Source organism: Cornus florida, unplaced genomic scaffold, assembly GCF_030987335.1.
Source record: "Cornus florida cultivar Cherokee Brave unplaced genomic scaffold, ASM3098733v1 CherokeeBrave_3.0.0_Hap2_Chr08, whole genome shotgun sequence".
In the NCBI taxonomy this organism is placed as follows: Eukaryota; Viridiplantae; Streptophyta; class Magnoliopsida; order Cornales; family Cornaceae; genus Cornus; species Cornus florida.
In genome coordinates, this window is record NW_026775578.1 from 32,487,011 (window position 1) to 32,500,584 (window position 13,574).

At 34.0% G+C, this 13,574-nt stretch overlaps 1 long non-coding RNA gene across 1 annotated transcript; it reads left to right on the forward strand.

Annotated features, from left to right (window-relative positions):
* Nucleotides 1–1,177: 1,177 nt before the first annotated feature.
* Nucleotides 1,178–3,647, forward strand: LOC132271165 (uncharacterized). Its single transcript, XR_009469657.1, has 2 exons — nucleotides 1,178–1,461; nucleotides 3,267–3,647. It is a non-coding gene; the product is annotated as an uncharacterized LOC132271165 (long non-coding RNA).
* Nucleotides 3,648–13,574: the final 9,927 nt, after the last annotated feature.

Genomic DNA, 13,574 nt, shown 5'->3' on the forward strand with positions numbered 1-13,574 from the left:
TTGTAATTGAAATTGTAACGAAGCAGAATTGAATGAAGCAGATTCCCATTCTAACGTTTTGCAGTTAAAGCACTCAAGTGTCGGTTGTGGGACCTTCACTGACGTCAACATACGTTGTCCGTAAACATAAAGTTTGCCACCAGCGGCCATGGCTGAAGGGAATGGCTTTGCTGCAAGCGGTGATGATGATGATGAATCCACCGGCAACCCGGTGAGTTGTTGAGTTAGAGTATTGAATATATGAAGCGGAGCCTGGGAGGAGTCTTTGCGGCGGCCCTTCCCCAGCCCAGAATGGGTACAAACTAAATATATATTATGATCCACCATGTCGCAAGCCACGTTTGAAAAACATGGAGGAGGAGATTCAAAATCAAGGTACTTCTCCCAATCAAACACATCAACTATTCGATCTTTAGCCTTGGTGTGATCCCCAATTACTTCTCCGTTCCTCCCGATTTCTATCTTAAATATTGCGGCCGAGTACGCAGAAGAATAATCCAATTGGCCAACGACGTACACTTCTGACCTTACATCCTCCTCCTCAACCACCACCGGCACCGGCGGTGCCTCCGTCGTCGTTAATTTGATCTTCTTCCTCCCTGATGTGACTTCCATCACGATGGAGATAACTTGAGATTTGTTAACTCAGCAAAAACAAAAGGAAGAAACGGATTGAGTGATAAAATAGAGGGATCGATCTGACGAACAAAGCAAAAGAAACCCTTAATTAAATAGAAGACACGTGAAACCCTAGATAATATAGGAGAGGAAGCCAATCTCGCTCTGTTTGGAACCAAATCCCGAAGGATTTGGATTTAAAATTGGAAAAGGAATTGGATTGGAATTAAAATGGAATTTCATTTGTGTTTGGAATGAAGTAAAATTTTAATTAAACGAATTACCTTTTTATGTTTGGATGCAAAAAAATGAATTGAAATGGAAATATTATTTTTTACCATTTTATTCTTACAGAGATATGTGTGTACGACATATATTGGTACTTAAACCATAATTTTTATTTATAATAATTTTGGCAACTTAAACAACATATTATGAAACAATATTTTAACATACTTCTTTTACTGTTAAAATTTTTATTACTATTATAAATATACATAAACATAAACATAAAATTATACGAACAATAATATGTATAATTACATGATGTTTTGTTACCATATGTATAAATATTTAGTAAAAGAGATAGGATTACGTAGGACGGGCGCAAATCCTTCCACCGCAAAATTAAAACTCAACCTCTATGTTTTCTTAGCTAGCTATATATATACACACACATCCATACATTTGTTGCTCCATCTCTTGATTGAAGAGATGAAGTCTCCGATATCGGTGGCCTACCTTAGTGCGAAAAAGATTGTGTATGTGCATAGTCAAATACTAAGAATAAGAGAGGAAGATTCGCACATCGGTAGGGTTTGAGCGCCAAAGATAAGCTCTCTGGTGACGATATAACCATCTATCTGATCTCTATTTCTCTGGTAGCTAAGTGGTATTGAAAAAAAATTGGGGTTGGGATTTTATCGTTGGTTTTCAATAGTGGACCAGTCAATTTGAATTTTAAAATTCTTTTCATTGATTAGTATGCAAGTATGAATAGGTTTTGTATGATTGAAATGATTTTATCATTGGTTTTCAATAGTGGACCTGTCAATTTTGAATTTTAAAGTTCTTCTGATTGATTATTATGCAAGTGTGAATAGGTTTAGTATGATTGAAATTGGGTTTTGCTTGATTGCTTTTTTATTTTTTATTTTTTTACTATTGTTTGGCTTCGAATTCGTTACATATTTCAGTTTTATTTGGACCATGGATTGTTGTACGGTAAGGTTTGGGATGGAGTGATAATCGTTTTTTCCTCAATTGTTGTCTTCAATGTTTCTAATTTTAACAATTTATTTTTCATGCGTGTTTGGGGCTTTGGGCTTGATTTTCATGAGTAATTTTTGATATTCCCTAATTATGTTAGGATTTTTAATGATCCATGGTTTCATGGAAGGTCTTTTGTGGAAACTTTTGGGTAGTGTTGAATGCTTAGAGGTACCGATTTACAAAGAAATTCAATAATTGAAGACTTATTGTAAAATGGTCAGTGGAATTTCTCTCCCGGCCGGTAGAGATTTTAGCATATCTTTCCAAATTCAGAGATCATTTGATGGAGGATTCTGTGGTATGGAAGTATGGGAATTTCAATTTCAAGGCAGTGTGGAATTAGTGCAGAGATTTGGGTACTAGAGTTGAATTTGGTGTGGAATTAGTGCAGAGATTTGGGTACTAGAGTTGAATTCGGTGTGGAATTGATACTGACCTAAAGTACAAGTAGCTTCTATGCTGGTTACACACAATGCTATTCCGTCATTTTGCAATTTAAAAAGGAGTGGTTTAGTCTTTCTTTTCATGTCTTGGAGTGAATGAATTTATGGGCTTAATTATGTGAATGGTTTCCTAAATGGTATGCTGTAAATTTATTTTTAGGTGTTCCAATTGTTATTTGGTGTCAGACTTAACATAAAATATTTGTAGTTTTTGCACAATCTATTACAATATATTCTAACATGAATAATATTGTATACATTAATGATTTTGAAAATTTAAGGCAAAGGATGTGGGTAAATTCATTTATTGATGGTTTAAGTGAGTTGTTCTATAAGATTGAGCGAAAAATACTAATTTTTTCATTGTTCTTGTATATAATTTTAATTTCTTTGTGGAAGTTATAAAGTTTATTTAATTGTGTGGATGACATTCCCTATCTCATTTATGATCTTATTTTTAAATTGAAATTTAAGAATTTCTTCTGCATTTAATTTTGATTATTTAGAGCACATTAAATTGTATCGAGTACCTCCACTTGTTTATCGTTCAATTTATTATTTATAACGACTTGAGCTCAGATAATAATTTATTCTATAAATTAGGCATCCTTCTCATTTAAAGGTCGTACAATTGTTTGTATATAGCAGACATGAGCTTAAAATGTGTCTAGTTTTTTAGTTTTCTATTTTTAATTTTGGGTCTAGAGTAAATGATTATTAGGATTGTAATTGAATGTTTGGAATGAGGATATCGAATATATAAAGAGATGTATTGATATAGATATATGTGTTTGCAGGTGGTCCAAGCGTTCATTAGTATAAGATTAAGCTAATAATTTTTATTTACATTGTTAGTTTTTAGTAAATGAAAGTAATTTTTTTCCTCTCCACTTTCTTTGTTGTGTCAACTTGCGTTGGCGAACTTTTTTCTAGGCATATTGTTTGGCAAAACTTGAGGCGGATTTGCATGGTTTGTGACTAATTCAAAAGAATCACAAAGTGGAGTAAAGTTCACAAGATGGTACTGTGATTATTTGGAATATCTGAAGGGAGAGAAATCTTAGATTACATGAGGATCAAACAAGGTCTGCTAGCTACTGATGAATATTTGGAAGCACACTCTGTATGGGGCTTGAGGATATGGAGTTGCTTTGAATTTCTTAATTCTGTTGTATTTATTCTTTTGGTTAGTTTTTTAAAAATATTGGTAGTTTATGTTTTGTAAAATTTTTCTTAGCTCTGTTTTCTGCTGTATTTTTTTTGTATCAATAAAACTCACCAGATTCAAGGGGAAAAAAAAGGTAGAATTTTGTATATTATCTAAAGTTAGCCCAAACAACTAACCTTGAAAATAAAATCATGGGTTTGAAGTTGAGGATAATGACTTTACGAACATCATGGTTTTGTGGTTAAAAAACAATACACATTTTATGAAAATCAATATATTGAGTTCAAAATTGTGACTCATTGTATTCTAGCAATATTTAGAAGCAAAGGGTCGAAAATATGTATTTTATGAAATCAACAAGGAAGGTGTCACATTCAAAGATTGAATACATTCCAAGATTTTCTCTGTTCTTTCACCCCCTTATTGTTAACACTTTAAGATAAATAATATGTTAAATTGAGTTAAATTTATGTGTGGCATTAGTTAATCGGCATTATGTGAATACCTTGTTTTGGAGGGGAAGGCGTTGAGTGAGCAAATTAACAAGTTTTTTTCGATAACATAATAGTAGGAAAGTAACATGAACTTTTTCGATAAACTTCATGGTTCACTTGTCCCTAACTAAATGTATGATTTTTTTTTTTTAGTACTTGGAATAATATAAAGGCCTTCGCTCTTTTCATTATTTTGAAAAACGTCGAGTATTTTGTTTGTTGTCTAATACATGTGTGAAGTAACATATTAAAAATTGTCCAAAAATACTATAATAGAAGCGAAAGTTTGTAAAAGCAATTCATATTATTCAATTAGAACAACCGTTGTCGAGATCGATAATTCATCGCGGTGATTCTTTTGGGAAAGGATTAAATTTTTGGTGAAATTTTGTAAAAGCATTTGCTATTGTTCATTTAGAATTGTCGAGATCAATGATTCATCTCTTTAATCCATGTAGCGAGATCAATGATTCATCTCTTTAATCCATGTAGGTAAGGGAAAATGTAATTTATGATTGAGATATGTCATGTGAAAACTATTGGAATAAAATTATAAGATATCCTTAAAGATGCATAATAAGAACACAAAATATAATGAATTGTGAAGTAATTAACATACTAAAAATTGTGCAAAAGTACTATGATACGGATGAAAGTTTGCAAAATTATTTCATATTCTCCATTTAGAACAACCGTTGTCGAGATTGATGATTTATCACAGTGATTCTTATAGGAAAGGATAAAATTTATTTAGTACAAATGGAAATAATTTGGATTGGAAACTTGTTACGTTAAAACCATTGTGTTATCGAAAAAAACTTGGCAAAGTTTTTTTATTAATTGCCATTTGCTCACTCACCACCTTCACCCTAAAAACAAGGTATTCACATAATACCGAATAACTAATGTCACACATAAATGTAACTCAATTTAATATATTATTGATGTTGTTATTTGAAGTTAAATTTTACTACAAAAAAATAGAGCATCCTAAAAATTACTTTCACATGTTAATTTAAAGAGTTTCATCCCAACGTTAGTCACTTGGGCTAACTTTAGACAACAAACAAAATATTTGATGTTTTCCAAAATAATGAAAAAGAGTAGCAACATTTTTTATTTTTTATTTTTTATTTTTTTCAAGTATTAAAAATGCATACATTTAGTTATTTTGTAAAAGTGAACCATGTAGTTCTTTGATAGAGATCCATTACTTTCAAACCATTGTGTTATCGAAAACAACTTAGTAAAGTTTGGTATTAATTGTCATTTGCTTACTCACCACCTTCTTATTATTATATTATCGAAAAAAACTTTGCAAAATTTGATATTAGTAGCCATTTTCTCACTCATCACCTTCACCCTCGTATTAAAATATTCACATAGTGCCGACTAACTAATGTCACACATAAATATAACTCAATTCAACATATTATCTATGTTGTTTTTTGAAGTTAAATTCTACAACAAAAAAATAGAGCATCCTAAAAATCACTGTCACATGTTAATTTAAAGAGTTCCATCCCAAGGTTAGTTGCTTGGGCTAACTTTAGACAATATACAAAATATTCGAAGTTTAGCAAAATAATTGAAAGAGCCACGACCATTTTTTCAAGTATTAAAAAATCATACATTTAGTTATTCTCTAAAGTGAACCATGGAGTTCTTTGACAGAGTTCATGTTACTTTGTACGGGCGCAAATCCCCTGCTGTCCCTAACCTTGCGATCCCCTGCAGTGCACTGCTTAATGCCGTGTTTGGCTTGAAACAACAAAAAAGTCAACTAACGGCACTGTAAACTTAACGCTAAAGTGCCAACTGTAAACCAAAAAGAAAAAAGAAAAAAAAGAAAGAAAATACGAAAAAGGAAAGTTGAAATAAGTTGAAAAATACAAAATTTGGCGCCCCCGCTTCTTCACTTTCCCTTTCCCTTTCTTCCCTTTTTGATTTCTTATTTCTCTCCTTCCCTTTTCGTTTTGTTCCATTATTTCTTTTTAATTTCTTTAATCCAAACCCTAATTCGTCTCTCCTTGTTCCATTAATATTGTGTATTTAACAGTATTGTTCAATTACAGTAAAATTTTTGTTTTGAACTGAATATTGTAGATTTAGAACTGAATTTATGACTCTTTCATTTGTCATCTGTCATTGTAGTGAATCTAAAATCTTTCATAATTAATTTTTTGAACTGAGTTGGCTTTATTAGGTACTAATGTGTTATCAAAAAATTTTGGTATTAAATGTATGCGGCAATTACATATTTAAGAGGTTATTATTTGATATTTATGACAAAAAAACATTGCAAAGTTTAATAAATTAGCACACTGATCACCTTCACCATTAAAATAAGGTATTCACACAGTACTGAATAACTTATGTCACACATAAATGTAAGAATTTATGATTCTTTCATTTGTCATCTGTTAGTGTAAATTATGATATTTTTTAGTTGAAAAATGACATTGGTTAAGCATTCTAATGAATCTAAAATATTGGATAATTGTAGGATTTTCTTCTATAATCTTCAATAAGTATTCTTTGTTAAGTTAAGTTTGACATCATTTTGTTGTTGGTTCCTTTGGAAAGCCCGGAATAAATTGTTTTTTAATGGGGAGGTGTGCACTCCTGTGTTTTGGCTACAATGGTTGATCAAAGGTTTTGGGAGTTCACTGATTGTCAATGAAGCTGTTAGATTATGTTAGCAGATCCTAAGTCACACGATTCTTCATCTACCTGATTCCCTCCCTTTGTTGGTGTTGTTAAATGCAATGTCGATACTTCTTTCTCATATTCAGCTGGGATGGGTGATGGGGAAGCTATTTTTCGTGATTCAGATGGCTCAATTCATTAGGCTGTTGTCTTCAAGCAATTCCCAGCTTCTTCTCCCTTGATTTCTGAGGCTAGGGCCTTCCGGCTTGTCGTCATGTGGGCTAGTGCGTTCTCCTTCCTACAGGTTTGGTTTGAGAGTGATTCCAAGCTTATTGTGGAACTTTGAATATGGGTAGCAGGTGGGCTTCTTTTCTTTCTCCATTATCTTTGACATCCGGCATGACCTCAGCCTTTTCTCTTGGGTTAAAGTTTCTTATGTCTGCAGACAAGGCAATAAGGTGGCCCATGCTCTTGCTTCACTCTCATCTTTGGCTATGCAAGCTGATGTTGTTCTCTCTCAATTTCCTCTTGAAGTGTTTCAGTTAGCAATGCTTGATCGTGGTTGGTTGGGTCATTTTCTTGATGAGAACCCTGGGGGCATTTTGGTGGTGTGCGCTATAATCATGTTTGTCAAGCTGCCGGAGGGAACAATTTGTACGCAGTTAGTGTTACTTCATGTTACAGCAATTACTGTTCCTTCTGCAGTTTTTATTTCCCCATCAAGTTAAAAGTGATTCTCGATTAATCATGGTGAAATGTGATTGCTAGGTTCAACTCAATGAACTTTTGATTGATCGTGGTTGCCTATGCCTTTGGTTCAACTTTATGATGCAATTTGTGCCTGGTGGTTAGTTGTCTACATATGCCATGGTTCCAATTATATATATATATATATATATATATATATTTTAGTTATGATGGGTGATTTTGTAATATTCAAGCACCATGAATTCTTCCTAGGTGCTAGAGACTAACTGAGGATTGTACATCCAATAGAGTTCAGATAGATTACATGAACAATGATGGATGAGTGAGAATCTTATGGCGATGATAGGGCAGCGGAATAGCGTGGAGCGCACAGTTAGCGTCAATGCTATGTTCATAGAAATAGTGAATCAAGTATGGGAAATATACAGAAATCGTATTCTCGGAGAAAAACATGTTAACGTCATGTTGCAACGTGCAGGGTGCTTCAAAATGTGTGAAGTACCCTTGTCAGAGTTGAGAAGATTTGCATGTGGTTTATAGATATTTATATATTTTTCTGCTGTGTATAGAAAGGGAAGATCATGTTCACAATCTACCATAAGTTCCAAGGGATAGTGGTTCTGTGTTACTTTCTTTGTGGGGATATTTTAAAACTAGTTGGAGGACTCATTACGGAGATGCTATGCTATGTAAGCATGTTCTAGTCTAAAATATAGAACAAGAAAAATCAGAAACTTTAACTATTCACCTCTCTGCAAAAGACTTCAAGATTGGATGAATATAACACCTTGATACGTTGATGTGCTCACCTGAGTCCAGGTGATGTAGTCCCCTGTGCATGAGCTTTATGAGAGCTTTGTGTGAATAGTGTCTACTCCAACCGAGAATTGATTTCCTCATCTATTACTTCATGTTAAAGAAGTGTGAAGGATTTATTTAGCTAAGCTCCGGGGGGCTTCTCTCTGTATGAACTTCCCCTATCCTGAAAAGGTCTCAAATGCAGAGGTTTCAGACAATGGTACTCTCTTTTGAAATTCTACGAAACTTTACAGGAGGGTTTCAGCAGAATTTTGTTTTGGCACTGAGGTTTCCTTCTGAACTTTATCCGTGTTTGGAAGGTCCACATAATTCTGAGTTGTTAGATCGATGTTGATTTAAGTTTGCAGATCATTGACCAATTTGCAGCACTTTTGATGTGCATTTAAGCTATGCTGTTACCCTAAATTTTGCTTCAGTAATGGACTTGACAACCACTGCCCATTAATTGCTTCTTACTTACCAAATCACTAAATAACCTCCAACGAAGGTATATAACCCTGAAGTTAAGTCATTAATTAGGTTGCCTATTCTGAATCTGTACAAGTTTCTCTCCTCAAATGATTTTTGGAGAATCGAATATTTTCCACCAGTATCAAAGAATTTTGAAGACTCTGTTTAGATGTAAAGGATAATCAAGGAGCATGCGTGAACTAGCTCACACACACACTGCATAGGCATCAGGCAGAGTATGAGATTAATGGATAAGCTTCCTTACAAACCTTTGGAATCTCCATACACCCACTTAAATGGTCTCAGCATCTTTACTGGATCTATGATTTTGTTCAATTTGTATTCTCAAACCTATACTTCAATATAGTCATTTCAGTCTCTTTTGGGAGATCCACAATGTATTCTCTCTTGCGGGCTTACTTGGTTTGTAACTCTAAAAACAGTTCTTAGAAAATAGAGAACAATTTTCAAAGAACAATAAAAGACTGTTGTACGAAAACAGACCTTTTTATAACCGAGTTTTCATAAAATTAAACCAAGTAGAGTTTTTTGTACAGAAAACTGTTTCCATAATTACAAACCAAACATGCCCTTCAAATATACCTCTTTCTGGTCTGCTATGCATGCCCAATGAAATATTTATGTTACCCAAATCTTCTATCAAACTTCCTTAACAAGTGTCTTCTGATCCTGGAAAATGGGAGGTTACTTCAACACTCATGCTTTGAAGAATCAGGTGTGCTCCACCTGGCTTTTTTTATGACCATATCTCTTCATAGCATGATTACATTACCAAAGTAACCTCTTTGAAATTGTTTCAAGCCACTTTAGTCTTCCTTCACTCAACACACCTTACCTTCTGCAGAGAGAGATGTAGTGGTGTAGGATAGAATCTTAAAAATAAGAGAATTAGGACTGCACTACAGTAAAATATGGTGAGCTAGAGCTTTAATGTTTTTGGGTTTATGATTTAGAAATTAGGACTGCACTAGTCTGCACTTTGCAGCAAAAACTTGTAACGATCCCAAAACAATGCCAAGAAATTTTTTTTTTTTTTTTAAATTCGGCATAACCTTCCCTAAAAATGGACCTACCGCAACCTGTTTAAATGCATATTTAACCTGTCATGCAACTAATTTCCGAATTCACGGCAACAAAAGATAATGATACAACTTACTAATCTAGGCAATGCTTCAAGCTAGAATTATCCTTCCATTCATCAACAAGTTACATATCATCAAGTTCGCATCCCATATGTCATCAAGTATCATAAGTGTATTACATGATCATGGTTCTTCAAAAGAAATTTACATCATTACACCTTTGGAATTTTACAAAAAATGAGGGATGAACAAAGGAGTAGTTTATTACAAAATAACAAGGAAAATGCTCCTCTAGCAACTTTCAAAGTTGGGGTGGATTGTCGTCCACCGGTTCTTTTCCAATACCTGAAAAAAAATATATAGATATAGGGGTGAGCATATAGCTCAGCAGAGACACTTAAGACACAAATCTTGTGTCCTTGTGAATTCAAGCAAAGCATAGGCCAATGGGAGATAGGGATCATACAACGTAGGGGATCAAATACAACATACAATTCAATTCCAATTATAAACAATGCAATGCAATGCAATGAAATGCAATGCATGTCAATTGACACTCCCCATTTTCATTCTCAAAATCATCACTTTCAAACGTTAATACAGCCCGCCCTTTGGTAACCCCGCCGCGACACGAGAGGAGGATTGGCTAGTGTCCCTGACCCTTGATAACCCCGCGGCGTCATTATGGGGCCCAGCTAGCTCAACCACACTAGGACGACTCCCTAGTCCCCTCTAGGCTATATTAACCTCCGGCCCGTTGGTAACCCCGCAGCGACCGAGTTTCGCATAAAATCATTTCATCAAAAACACTTTCCCGAAATTTTCCCTTTTTGAAGTAAATCAATTCTTTCCCTTTTCCTGCCCAATGTTAATGCATGAATACCTCAATGACATACACAAGTTCATCATTCCATACTTTATCCAATTTAAGCAACATGGCATAATTCGCAAGAATAATCAAGAAAGTCATAACATGCTTCTACATAACAAGTTCTAGCACAATGAACATATATAATCAAGTCCTAAACATGTTTCACATAGAACAATCAACAAATATAGTCACACAACTAACATATATGCATACATATCAACAATTCTCTAGATTTTAAACAACTAATCAAATTAAACAACAATTAGAGGCAATTAACTGACTAAGGTACAAGATTTCATGAATTAAGGGCCCCTACCTCAAGATTGCACCCAAAACCCTAGAAAATGGGTCCTTAAATTCGAGCTCCAAGGAAGACTCAAAACTGGAAATTGATGGCATGGATGTATAGTGCTTGACACGAGCTTCGTTTTGCCTCAAACGGAACCTAATTCCAACAAGAAATGAGTGAGAAATCTAACCTCAAAGTTGAAACCAAAAATAAGAGAAAAATGAGCTTACGGGTTGAGAGAGAGATGCACGAAGAGAGAGAAAGGGAATCAGGAAAATGAGACCAACTTTATGGTCTTGACCCTTTTCTAAAGTACCTTGTGGGACCCACCATTAAATTATTTTTCTTTTACTTTTATATTACACTACACACACACAATAAATACACAGACATCACAAAACTGGTGGCAGAAATCAATAACAATCACTTCTTAGAAATTAAGTTCCCTCGCATGTGCAGAATATCAGGCTCCCACAAAGGTCTTATCTTCTTCATCTTCATTGTTTTCTCATCCTCCACAAGATCCCAGTGTGTCAAATCTGTCCACATCAATTATTTTGAAATAAACCTGATCCAGGAGCAGTGAAATGTGCTTCTTTGACAAGGAGTTAGTTTGAGTGGACGTTACTTTTGTATGGATCCACGTCTCAATCCTCTATTTTAGGAACCTTCTTTCAAGGGAAGCTTGGAAATGCAGGAATATCCCAATTTCTTGATCCTCAACAATTGTCTTATGAAGCACGGATATGAACATGGAACATAAATATGATACGATACAGATAAGGCGATACGGTAAATCTCCACTCACACACACAAAATAAAAAAAAAGGAAGAAGAGGAAAGATACAGAGTTGGAAGGGATATAACATAAAATTCATAACATAATATATTATTATGTCTACAGAAATAATAATTTTTGCTCATTTTATCCACAATATCATGCCAAAAGTGTCCAAACACGTGTCCCTAACGTGTCCTCATTTTGTCATAGTCATGTCGAAACCAAAAATAAATTAATAGAAGTTCAAACTCTAGGACAATCTAGTTGTTTTCAAAAAATGACCATAGAAGTAGTGGTTTAGAAATGGCCAGACTATGCATATAAGTTTTCACATCCTCTCTTATGTGTGACCTTGTCCAGTGTTAGAGGATTTAAATATTAAAATTACACTTTCTATAGTAGCTTAAGTTTTTAGAGTAGCTTCTTGTTAACATAGTATCAAAGCCAAAGGTTGTTCAAACTCACCATCACCTGATAATTAAAATTGAAAACACATGTTGGACCAAAAGAAGGCCACACGCGAGGGGGCGTGCTAGAGGATTTAAATATTGAAATTACACCCTCTCTAATAGCTTAAGCTTTTAGTGTATACATGTTTTATTAGCTATCCCAAAAACTGTTGTAGCCAAGTTGAACCTGCTCGTGAAATAATAAGGGGCAGAGAAAAACTTACATGGTCAAACTGGTATGTCAGATGATTTGATAATTTTGTGATGCATTTATATTCCATTGCTGATACAAACTGAAGTTCAATCTCCTCTTTTTCATATTGGTTGTTTAAATGTGAACAGGGTCAGCTTAAGCACTACTATATTTCCAATTGGTCGATTTGTTTTTTTGTTTTTTTATTTCCCCCTCTTTTCATCTAATGAAGCTAAAATGTCTTCTTCTTTTTTCCCTTGTACATGATACAGAGGTTTGCTGCATCCAAAAGAAAGCAACCTTCACAAATAGGGCATCAGTAGTTGCAGAATCCAGAGTTTGTGCGGACTGGTGATATAAATGTGCAGTTGAGCTTGAAATTCTTCAGTCGTTTTCTAGTATTCTTTAAATGTGATTTGTATTTGATCACTATTGTGTTATATATATATATATTAAAAAAAAAATGCATAATTGTCACTATTTTCTAGTATTGATCAGTGTGAGGTTTCTTTCATCATTAGGTTGAAACCGATTCGTTTTTTTTTTTTTTTTCCTGGGGAAATGTGTTGCTTAATCATCAGATAATAGCTTCTAGGTTCATTACCCAGTGTTTGTCCAGCCAACTTTGGGTGGTCGGAGAAATAGACTGAATGTTGATTGACCAAAATTTCTAGGTCTGTTTTTGTTTGCCCTGTTGCCATAGTTTATTAGTTTTTGAAGTCTGAAATTTAGATATGGGTACTCGGTTGAGTGAGGAAACCCTAGATGGTTTTATTATGGTTTGCACTCACGGTAACGTACTCGGGCGAATATCATGTAAACCGATCGAATAGCAAGTTAGGTATATAAGGGTATTAGATTTTGGAAAGGAGTAACGAACTGGATGATATATTTTTTATAATTTATTGCTCTTCTTTGTTCCTGATGACCAACTAAACTTTAACCTGAACAATAAATTTTGCTCCTGTGTTACTTGTATACATATAAATTAAAAAAATAATCTTTAGTAACTTGTCAAAATGACATAAAAATTTCTTCCTGGAAATGAAGCAGTAACATATGACATAATTGACAATTTATAAGATATTGGAACAGAATTTGGTGCAACAAAACATACAAGTTCTAGAGAACACTGTCTACTCATTAAAAGAGAGAGAGAGATACATATAAAAAATAATAATTTAAAAAAACCTCTGTTACACTGTCACCACTTGTTTATTTCTTTGAATAAAAGTCAAATACCAAATTTTATTTTATTTTTTATTTA